Genomic DNA, 10531 nt, shown 5'->3' with positions numbered 1-10531 from the left:
AAAACACCCTAAACTGCGAACTAGTTCTCGATATACTGATGAAGCAGCAAAAACTATAAACGACCTTAACAGTAAAAAGTTTGATGATAAAGAGTAGTGTGTTGGCAAAGCTCAGAAAAAGAGAATATTTGGTACTGAAAAATACGGATTGAGCAAACCATGAAGAAGGCTGTGGATAAATCACAAGGACGAAATCTACCTTCAAAGAATCCAAATGATTCCGTGTCTGCTGAAGTCATTATCGAATACCTTGCTCCTGACTCTAAACCCTTACGGACAATATTCTTCATCATCCTCTGATATTAGAAATTTTAAGATATCATCGTATCTTTCATTATAAATATCCTCCATATTTCTGAAGATATTTCCATAATTATTCTTATCTGAAATCATTTACCTCTTCGTGCTGTCTGTATTACATCATAAAAGAAACTATTTTAGTTTCTAAATTCTGAAACTTTCGAATTTAAAATAGGAATATTTTTGAAGTAGTGTTGTGAACTGAAGCATGAACTAGTATAATATAATGACACTTGATTAACGTGATTATATTACAGTAAGTCATGATGAGTTTCTAAATGGAACGTGATGATTCACAGATCATAACTTCATCATGTGCTATGTTACAAGACTTTTGTATTCTCTTTAACCTCTAAAATATCAAGAAAATATTTCTTGATGATTCGGCCTTTTTCGAGGTATTCTAGTAATTTGACAAGTCAAGATCGTGCCATTACAATTTCCTTCTTAGAACATTAACAATGTTCATTCCGAAATTCATATATGCGAATTCTAGACCATTACAAGCGGTGCTTAATCGCAAGAAGAAGAAACGAAAGGACAAAACTCCGAAATAGAAATTGGGGTATAAATCGCAACAAATAAAAGAGAGCATTAATTGGGGATGACAATGATTATAGAAGAAGCAAGGACTTTGAAATATAAGGGAAGATATAAAACCCAACAACAACCCAGAAATCACAAACCGTATATATCAATGCATATAGCAATATAAAGACACGGGAGAACTAAAAACACTATAAAACCAAGAGTATAGTAGAAGTAAATAGATTCTTTCGGAGGCAGATGAAAAAGAAGAGCGACAGATATGAAAGTGAGGAGTATATCAAGAATCAGCACTGGATGAAGCATATTGACAAATACTTTAAAATATGAGTTGAGAAGGTGTGAGTTGTAAGAAAACAAATGAGGCGGATTTATAGTGAAATATCCGACAGAGAAATCAAAATGGATTATCGCATTAATTCGAAGAGGATCATAATTTCCTTAATCGCTGAATAATCAAATCCAATATAGATTACAAAGATTTTCTTTTCGGAGATCAATCGTGATGACGTCAAAAGATACGACGAATCAATATTATCTTATTTCATTCATTTACGATAACTTCACTCACACGTTTCTATTAATCGAATTATTTTATCCATTCTTCTTGAACATGATAAAACTCTATAATCGTTATAATAACATTCTCATTGTTAGTCATGACGACCTCTATCAAATTTCGGGGACGAAATTTCTTTAACGGGTAGGTACTGTGACGACCCGGAAATTTCCGACCAAATTTAAACTTTAATCTTTATATTATTCCGACACGATAAACAAAGTTTGTTAAGTTAAATCTCAAGAATTTTAAACTGTGTTCATACATTCATTATAACCTCGACCAAATTCCGATGATTCACGAACCGTTATATATAAATAGATATGTATATGTATATATATATTATAACTTGAGAATATTAATAAAGTATTAAACGTATAATACCTTACACGAACGTATTTGTTTCAATATGATTTTCGATGAAATTAAAAAAATATATTAAATGATTGAATTATCAGAAACATTGAATTATGATTACAAGTCTCTGTTGAGAGGTCCACTATGATTTGAGAAAATCTATTCCTCTTAACGATATTCAGAATAATTTGTAAAGCTATTTATAAATAAAAACAAAAAGTGTCATTTACGAAAGTTAGACAAAAGTTAGTGGAGAATTGGTTTCCATAATATTCTATTAATTTAGTTTCAAAAGTACAAAAAATGTTTTCAGTTTAAAAAAAACTTTATTATTAAAACGTATATATATCTTTTATAAATATCTAGAACCACTTTTGACAACTCATTACTTAACCAGTATGATAAAGATAACGATATTTATATTTTATTTTATTAAATATATATAACAATTTAAATTAATATTATATATACTTATACGCGTATTATACGTATATAGTTTTATACTTTTACTATACTTTAACTTTACCTTTACTTTACTTTTATTTTACTTTAACTTTAATAATTCATACTTTAATAATTCAATTTAATAATTCATACTTTAATAATTCACTTTAATAATTCATACTTTAATAATTTACTTTAATAATTCACTTTAATAATTCATACTTTAATAATTACTTTAATAATTCACTTTAATAATTCATACTTTAATAATTCATACTTTAATAATTAACTTTAATAATTCATATTTTAATAATTAACTTTAATAATTCAAAAATCTGTTATAAATAGAATTCAATAGGTTTCATTATTTCATAGAAACTTGAAAATATATTTCTCTAAACTCTCTCAATCGAATTACATATATATATTTTTTTTGTATTATTTCAAGATATTATTAGTATACATAAAATATTACGACGGAGTGCTGTCCGAGTGATTTCAAAATAGTTTTTTTTAATGAGTCGAAGCTAAGGAAATTATGGGTTATAGCTATGGAGGTGATGGGTATGGTTCATGGGTATGCTCGTGAGGTTAATCTAGTGTTTATCATCTCCGTTGCGTCTACGTACTTTCCTGCAATATTGAATCTCAATATTGATACGTTCGTGAATCCGAGTCCAACCTTGCACTTGTTAAATGACGTTATATGTATTTTTACTACGAAATACAGTATTGCGAGTTTCATTTGCTCCCTTTTACTCATTACATTTTTGGGCTGAGAATACATGAAATGTTTTATTAACTGTTTTAAAATATTTATATGCGTGAGTTTCATTTGCTCCCTTTTATATATATTTTTGGGACTGAGAATATATGCGCTGTTTTTATAAATGTTTTACGAAATAGGCACAAGTACTAAAACTAATTCTACGTGGGTTTAAACCAGAAATATACCCTTAGCTTGGTAACATTAAACTACTTGTCTATGTACGGTAGGCGCGAATCCTAAAGATAGATCTATTGGGCCTGACAAACCCCATCCTGACTATGGGATGCTTTAGTACTTCGAGGTTATATTAAACACACCTGATCTGGTGTACTTCAGAGGGTAAAACATGAACGTTAAGGCTTGTTACCGGGTGCCTACAACTTATAGAATACTTTTATACACTTGCGAGTGTACATATATTTATAAACGGAAATCTTGTGGTCTATTAATATATTGAAATGATTGTTATGATAAACCTATGAACTCACCAACCTTTTGGTTGACACTTTAAAGCATGTTTATTCTCAGGTATTAAATAAATCTTCCGCTGTGCATTAGCTCATTTTAAGGATATTACTTGGAGTCATTCATGGTATATTTTGAAAGATGTTGCATTCGAGTCATTGAGTTCATCAAGATTATTATTAAGCCAATTATAGTTGGATGTATTATGAAATGGTGTGCATGCCGTCAACTTTCGTTGTAAAGAAAGTTTGTCTTTTAAAAACGAATGCAATGTTTGTAAAATGTATGATATAGAGGTCAAATACCTTGCGATGTAATCAACTATTGTGAATCGTTTATAATGTATATGAACGGGTCATTTCATCGTTCTACGTATCGTTCTACATCATTTATCCTCGTTCGACATGGCGATTATGTAATCTCTAAAGTTTTGGAGATTATTCATTCCGGTTCCAACCAAAAAAAAAATCAGATGAGATTAATATTATATTAACTCATTAAATCCATGATTACATCTGAAGAAAATATATATGTATATATGTTTTCATACGTATTGTAATTAAAAATTCTTTTGTATAAACTGTTAATGGTGAAAATATTTTAACGGGTAGGTAATACCCGAGAAATATTTAGATTTCACATTAATATGTTACACTGTATATTCTTCGAATCTGATCCAACAGTCATTTACTATCCTATTTACAACCACCAATATACGTATCCGTTTACCGCAGAATAACTATTTTCATTTAATTTTATACTTGGATTTTGACCTATCAGAATTCAACAAGTGGCATAATGAAGAAAACATTGGACAAATAAAATCTGTTAGAAACAAACAATTTAACTATGAGAAGAATTTTGTTAAGAATCCACGCTAACTGTTCCTAGCTAACTGTTCCTAGCTAACTGGTTACATTTTATTTATCGCAATTTAATTATCGCAATTTACATTCTCGCAATTTTATTTATCGTCATTTAATTTTTGTATTTATTTTACGCACTTTAAATATCGGGACACGTATACAAGGTTTTGACATATCATATCGACGCATATATATATATATTATTTGGAATAACCATAGACACTCTATATGCAGTAATGATCGAGTTCTCTATACAGGGTTGAGGTTGATTCTATAATAATATATATAATTTGAGTTGTGATCGAGTCTGAGATGAATACGGGTCACGTTACGTATTAATTAATTCGAATATTATATATTAAACTATATATGAATTATTGAATTGCTAACTGTGGACTATCGACTGTGGTCTAATATTATTGGACAATTAAAATGAATTAAAATATTAATTATAACATATGAAACTAAATATTTCTTCAAGTTTGCCACTTGATTTCATCCTAAGCTTCATTTGTATCTTAACGATTACAATCTGCGTTCAAATCTTTCATGATTCTTGAAAACACCTCAATCGAGAGGATAAATCAACCGCACTTCATCTACGGAAGAAAAGATCGATGCATATAGTTATGCACTTGAAAAACTTTCGGAACCTGAGTAAACGTTTAACACGTATATATGCTAGCTCCTTTGGCGTTACTATTACCGAAAATAACTTTACAATTCCTTTCTAAATTAGCCAATTTTGTCACAGCTTCAGCAAATCAACTTTGATTTTCATTCGGATTAAACTTATTATAACTTTGATATATAAGTCTGCCTTTCGTCATTGTTACCGGAGAACCATTTATATTCCACCACATTAGCAGTAAACTTACCAGCAACTTCAATGAATTTGGATTTTCTGAAAAATCATTATATTCATTGAAACCCCATTGTATATTCATCTATACCCTGTAACAATAATAGCCATATTAACTACCGAGAATCGGCAACCAGTATTTTGAAAACTCACAGCATATCTACGTCAACAATTATATGTATATCATTTATCTCTTAGAATTGCGATCTTTCATTCTGAAATTCTGAAAAGCACTCAGTCTACAAATCAATACTCTGAATGTTGAAAAAGCCGAATGAAGCAGCAGAAACTGTAGACAACCGTAAACGACCTTAATCATCGAAAGTTTGATGATAAAGAATAGTATGTTGGAAAAGCTCAGAAAAGTTAGAACTGAAAAACGGATTGAGCTAACCACGAAGGAGACCAAGGACAAATACAAGGATCATACCATATAATCAAAGAACCCAAGTAATTCTAGATCCGATGAAACCTTCAATGAATATCTTACTCCTTACCCATGTTAAAATCTTGCGGAAAATTTTTCTCCATCAACTATCGAACTTAGAAATTTCCAAAATATCATCATCAATATCTTCGATATTTCTGAGGATATTTTCATAAATGTTCTCGTCCGAAATTATATACCTCTTCGTGCTTCTTGTGTTTCATTATATTGGAAACTTCTGTAAGATCTAAATTTAATTTATGAATAAATTTTGGAGAAATGTAAAGAAATTGATGCATGAATTAGTATAATATAATGACACTTGATCAACGTGATTATATTACAGTAAGTCATGCTGAGTTTCTAATGGAACGTGATGATTCACAGATAATATCGTCATCACGTGCCATGTGACATAACTCTTTCATTCAAATTAACTTCTGAACATATCAAGAAAATATATTCTTGATAGTTCTATTCTCAGTGATTCAGGTAATTTGACAAATCAAATCGTGCTATTACGTTCTTTCTTGCTTAGAACATTAAGTTCATTCGGAACTCCATACCTACAAATTCTGGACCAATACTTGCGAAAAGAAAACAAAAGTATGAAGCTCCGAAATAGAGAGGGGGTATAAATCGCAGCAAATAAGAGAGAGCATTAACTGTGGATGACAATGATTATAGGAGACAGAGGCAGGGACACCGAAATATAAGAGAAAATATAAAGCCCAATAACAACACGGAGATTACAAACCGTGGATATTAATATGAATAGCAATATAAAGACACGGTAGAATTAAGAATAGTATCATCCCGAGGTAATAGTAGAAGTAAACAGATTCTTCTGGTGGAAGATTGAAAAGAAGGATGACAGAAATGATAATTAGAAAAATATCAAGGATTAGAACTGGGTTAAGCATTTTCAAAATCTTTTGGATGCATGAACTAAGAAAGAAAGTATAGGAATGGTGAGAATAATGGAACGGGAAAAGTTTAATTTATAATGGAAATATCAGCCAGAGTAATCGAGGCAGATCACCGTATTTAATTATAGAGATTTTAATCTCCTTATTCGTCAACGAATCAAATCTCCAAGATTTCGAAGATTTTCTATAAATCCCTTGAATTCCGGAATTCAATCGCAACTACGTCAAAACTTATGGAAAATCTCCATTTCTTCATCTCGATCTTTTGTGATAACTTCATTCATACGCTTCGATTAATCGAATCATTTTATCCATATTATTCAATGATAATAAACTCTATTTATCAACTCATATTCGTCATGAAAACATTTTTATTGTTAACCATGACCACCTCACTCAAATTTTGGGACAAAATTTCTTTAACGGGTAGGTACTGTGATGACCCGGGAATTTCTGACCAAATTTAAACTTAATCTTTATATGTTTCCGACACGATAAGCAAAGTCTGTTAGATAAGTTTCGAAAATTTTGAATTTGTTTTCGTGTATACATTACCCTTTAACTTCGTTCGACGATTCACGAACATTTACGTGTATATAAATATGTATAAATGTATGTATATATAATGATTCAAAATTTTAAATTATAATTTAAATATTAGAATCAAAAATAAAATAAAATAAAATACAAAATAATAAAGGGTAAAATGAAACTATTAATATATATGATTTATATGTATTATATATAAAATATATATATAAATAATAATTATATATTATAAATATGTATATGATACTATGCATAATTGTTGAATGTATATTGTAATATAGTAGAATGTATAAAATTCAATATAAGTTATTATGAAATGTATATTAAATAGTTATATAACATAATCAATAATATGAAATACTATTATATTAAATTTAATTACACGTAAAATATAGTTGTAATATTATCATTACATCATTTTATTATTGGTATTAACATTAATATTAGTATTATTAATATTATTATTGTTATAATTATAATTAAAAGACTATAGTTATTAAAATAAAGATTTTATTATAAATGCTAAGAATGATTAAAAATTATAACTAGTATTAATACTATAATTATTACTTTTTAATAACATTAGAAAAATCATTGTTATAATTATAGTTATTAGCATTATTATTATTATTATTATTATTATTATTATTTCAAAATATCAAGAGTATTATTATGATTACTATTATTGTTATATATATTAATTAATCAGATAAAACATAATATAGAAATACAGATATATAGATGCAAGTGTAATGATAAATCAGAAAAATATAGATTACAAATAATACAAATAAATGCGGATAATAACTGATATATAAATACACGCGTATGAAAAACATATATCATTATCAGTTTTATTTACTTCTGCTTCTCTAAATACCCGTGATTCTTACTGTCAAAATCCTTAACCCTACATGAAGAATTTGATCAAGTGATACTTTGGAATTAAGCATATAAATCGTATCAAGTTATCTTCCTCAGCGATTGGATTTAATCATTCGTGTTTTATTATTATTTTTTTTCTTTCTTTCTTCATTCGGTCATAAACCAAACCCACTTAATCATAAATTCATTTCGAAACAAATTAATGGAATGTGTAAATACAGAACTGATCTAAATCAATTCGTGATTCTTTCTGTAAATTATCATATTTTAATTTGCAAAATCAAAGAGGAATTTGAGAGTGAAACCTTCGGTATATAAAGTCAAAGAAATTGTTCATCGCTAAATTCGAATTCAGTTCAATGTTTTAGGATCAATTACTGATTCAGATAGTTTCTAGGAGTGTTTTGCAACACATTTCGTGTTGTAATCTTCGTCTAAAACTGATCTGAATTCGAAAGTGGAATTTGAGTTTGTTTATTTATTTTTTCGAAGATACAGCAGGCCTGTATATTTTTTTTTTATCTTTCTATTAATTCAAAATAATTACAATAGGTTGTATCTGTATCTATTAAAACCACTAAATCCAACAGATTACTTCATGGTTATAACTACCGAGTTGTCTGAACGATTGGTATTATATAGAAGAAGAAGAGAAAATAGGAAACAGATTAAATGCAAGTTATAAATATTTCGTTTGGGTATAAATCAGAAACACTGAATCAGCCGAATGGTTAATGGGTGTTGTGGTGAGCGAGAGGTCTCGGGTTCTAATCCTGGCAGAGTCATTATATTCTTTTTAGCCAAATTTTTATGAGGTAGTTTTCTTAAAATTATTATTATGTTTATTCTTATTATTATTTTTGTTATTATTATTATTATTATTATTATTATTATTATTATTATTATTATTATTATTATTCTAATTGTTATTACTAGAATTATTAATTAATGTTATTATTATCATTATTATTAAATTAGTTATTATTAATAGAATGAATATTGTTATTATGATTATGATTAAAATTATTATTACTATATATTTAATTATATTGTTATGATTATCAAAATCAATAAAAGTATTTTTATTAAAATTTTAGAATTATTAGTATTATTAATATAGGGATTACTATTATCACTATGATTAAGATTAACATAATTATTATGAAAATAAAACAAATTATATTCATTAATATTAGTACTTGTATTATTTTATAATTATTAGTATTATTATGTAGATTACTAAAAATTATTATCATAACTATCGTTAACAATAAAATTAATAATTTTACATTTATTATCATAAATATCATTATTATTATCATTAATATAATTATTAACATTACTACCTTTATTAGTAATATTAAGTATCATAATTATTATCATTCTTATTAATATTAGTATTGAAATTAACATTTATATTAAAAGAAAAATTCATATATAACAAGATTGACTTTTTAATTAAAAACTATCATTTTTATTACTATCAAGTATTAACTATATCATTATTATAAAAATAATATTGATTAAGAAAATAAAAGTTTTAATAACGTTGTTAAGATTATAAGCATATAAATAAAGATTATGTATATATATATATATATATATATATATATATATATATATATATATATATATATATATATATATATATTTAAATTACAAAACTTAACTATATTAATATTTCTATATCAAAAATGAAAATATATAAATAAATAAAGAAACTTATAAATTATTAAAAATTACAAATACATCATCAATAATAATATATATATTTATTCGACTACGAGTATATGTTTTAAAATATATATATATATATATATATATATATATATATATATATATATATATATATATATATATATATATATATATATATATATATATATATATATATATATATATATATACAAATGATATAGGTTCGTGAATCCGAGGCCAACCCTGCATTGTTCAGTTGTTCAAAATAGTCATATGTATTTTTACTACAAAATACATTAGGTGAGTTTCATTTGCTCCCTTTTTACTCATTACATTTTTGGGCTGAGAATACATGCAAATGCTTTATTAACTGTTTTACAATATATGCGTGAGTTTCATTACTCCCTTTTTAAATGCTTTTGTAATATATATTTTGGGACTGAGAATACATGCGCTGCTTTTATAAATGCTTTACGAAATAGACACAAGTACTGAAAACTACATTCTATGGTTGAATTATCGAAATCGAATATGTCCCTTTTTATTAAGTCTGGTAATCTAAGAATTAGGGAACAGACACCCTAATTGACGCGAATCCTAAAGATAGATCTATCGGGACCAACAAGCCCCATCCAAAGTACCGGATGCTTTAGTACTTCGAAATTTATATCATGTCCGAAGGAGGATCCCGGAATGATGGGGATATTCTTATATTCATATTGTGAATGTCGATTACCAGGTGTTCAATCCATATGAATGATATTTTTGTCTCTATGCATGGGACGTATGTTTAGGAGAAATAGAAATATGAAATCTTGCGGTCTATTAAAATTATGAAATGATTATTTATGTTAAACTAATGAACTCACCAACCT

Source organism: Rutidosis leptorrhynchoides, chromosome 6 (assembly GCF_046630445.1).
Source record: "Rutidosis leptorrhynchoides isolate AG116_Rl617_1_P2 chromosome 6, CSIRO_AGI_Rlap_v1, whole genome shotgun sequence".
Classification (NCBI taxonomy): domain Eukaryota; kingdom Viridiplantae; phylum Streptophyta; class Magnoliopsida; order Asterales; family Asteraceae; genus Rutidosis; species Rutidosis leptorrhynchoides.
Note: the sequence above shows the minus strand (reverse complement) of the source record.